Source organism: Helianthus annuus, chromosome 16 (genome assembly GCF_002127325.2).
Source record: "Helianthus annuus cultivar XRQ/B chromosome 16, HanXRQr2.0-SUNRISE, whole genome shotgun sequence".
In the NCBI taxonomy this organism is placed as follows: domain Eukaryota; kingdom Viridiplantae; phylum Streptophyta; class Magnoliopsida; order Asterales; family Asteraceae; genus Helianthus; species Helianthus annuus.
This window is the reverse complement of record NC_035448.2, coordinates 28,735,467-28,737,548: the sequence shown is the minus strand read 5'-3', so window position 1 is coordinate 28,737,548 and position 2,082 is coordinate 28,735,467. Positions and strand designations below refer to the sequence as shown.

General features: G+C 35.2%; 1 long non-coding RNA gene across 1 annotated transcript; it reads left to right on the top strand.

The window, feature by feature from the left end:
- The first annotated feature begins 1,034 nt into the window (after window positions 1-1,034).
- Window positions 1,035-1,781, top strand: LOC110910393. Its single transcript, XR_002576096.2, has 2 exons — window positions 1,035-1,122; window positions 1,594-1,781. It is a non-coding gene; the product is annotated as an uncharacterized LOC110910393 (long non-coding RNA).
- The last annotated feature ends 301 nt before the right edge of the window (window positions 1,782-2,082 follow it).

Below are 2,082 nucleotides of genomic sequence, written 5' to 3'. Positions count from 1 at the left end.
CAAGTAACACCCCAAAAACGGGTTTGGTAATTTAGACCTGGTTACTATTAAGAAATGGGTAAGGTACCATTAATGAGAAAAGTTAACCTGAAAAATGAGGATTAACTAGGAATAATTAACCTAGTTGATTATTGGTCTCGTTAGTAGTAAGCGAAGAGTTGTAGCCTTGTTTGATTTAAACGAAACATGAGGGACCAAAGTGGGCTAACTTGAAAGTTGTTATGTTAAATGAAAATAACACACACACACACACACACACATTTTCGTGTGTGTTCTGTACGTGATCAGGGAAGGCTCTAGAGAGCCAAACCCTAGTTCATCATATATCAACCAATTGAAGCATGAATCGAGGCTCAAATTCAAGAAGGAACATGAATTAACGATCACCCAAGCTAGGGGATCATAAGGTATGTTGAATTTTGATGTTTAATGAAGCTGAGAAATCTTGATGAACATCACAAGTAGTGATTTATGTATGAATTGTTTAGGTTATGGCCAAATTGACAATGTATGCTTGCTTAGGAACGAACCCTAAGTGAAGATTTTGAGTAAATTGCTATAAATTGAGTATTTTGATGATTTACTACACTTAGCTAAGTGGGTTTATGTCTAATTCATGAAAGGGTATGAAATTGATTGTGAAAATGTGTAGTATGTAATGTGTACATGTATATAGATTGAGTATGGTATATAATTTGTATGATGTTTACTTGTATTGATGAATGGAAGTGATAACTAGGAAGAAAAACATGAAATACTTGTACATTATGCTTAGGAAGTAGTACGCACACCAAGTGTTTGATGAAATGTCTAAAAGACAATAACAAGTGAAATTGTATGCAAGTAATGGGTAAATGGATATAATTCATGTGAAGATTATCTAGGGATGATGTCGAGTATACCTTATGCTTGTTTAAATGAATTAATGATGTGGAGTATGCTTCAAGTGGGTCGTATGTTAGATGTGAATTTGATATGGTTGTTCATATGTATGAGCATATATGCTAATAAGAATGTGAATGTAATGACATGAGTGTATAAGACAAGATGGATGGGAGCTTTGAAGGCTAACGGGCTAAGAGGACTCAATCAAGTAAGCGAACGAGAATACGGACGCGCAAGGTAAGTGAACTCCAAACTTACCCTTTAGTTTGGTAATGTATTTATGTTATAGGTTAATTGTTGAATGCCATGTAAGAAGATATGGACCGATGCTATTACTAAGTTAAGTATTAATGGAATGGGTTGGAAGTGGTTAAGAAAGTGATTCGATTAGGTTTGGGTAAGAAAGGGAACCTACATAATGAAATTTATGTTTGAATGAATAAGATGAGTTATGTGTATTTTAGGACATATTCATATAAACGGAAGCTAATGTACTAATCGTTTTCTATTGAGAATTAATATGAAGTGTAGGCATGTTAACAAGGAAGTGAAGGTTGACTCCACAATCCGATGCGAGTAATCGAATGGATGGATAAAGGGGCTAGTATAAGAAAAAGCATGATAAGTTGACGCGCTATTATGCTTGTGTTAAGATTTTTGTATTAAGTCACCGGTTGCTAATATTGTGTTTGAATGTGGTGACTGCAGGTTATACATGTTTGGATGTTTCATCTAGAAGTGTACGCGGTTGGAGATCGAGTCAAGACACGGATTGTATGTGGGTGTGTACGTAGTTACATAATTGAGACATGTATGTAGTTTTTTTGGATTAATTTATAAAAAGAGATTAATGTATTTTAATGAAAGAAAGAATATCTTGAAGGAATTTTTCTATATGTAGTTTCCGCTGCAAATTTTAGGTTAAAACGTGTTAGGGCGTTACAAGTTTGTATCAGAGCCTAGGTTTGAGCGAAATCAAGTACAAATGAGTGAGTACTTGAACTCAAACCTGTGTGCTCTTGTGACTATTGACCCGTACAATCCAAGACTCGATCAAGACCGAAAGGTAAGATTTAATATAAGTAAGTATGTGAGAGGTTACTAATAATGATGAATATTGAAAGGTGAGCTTGATGGATAATGGGGATGCTCCGCAGTCGCAGGCTAGTACGAAAGCTAAGGTGTGTGGTATGTCAG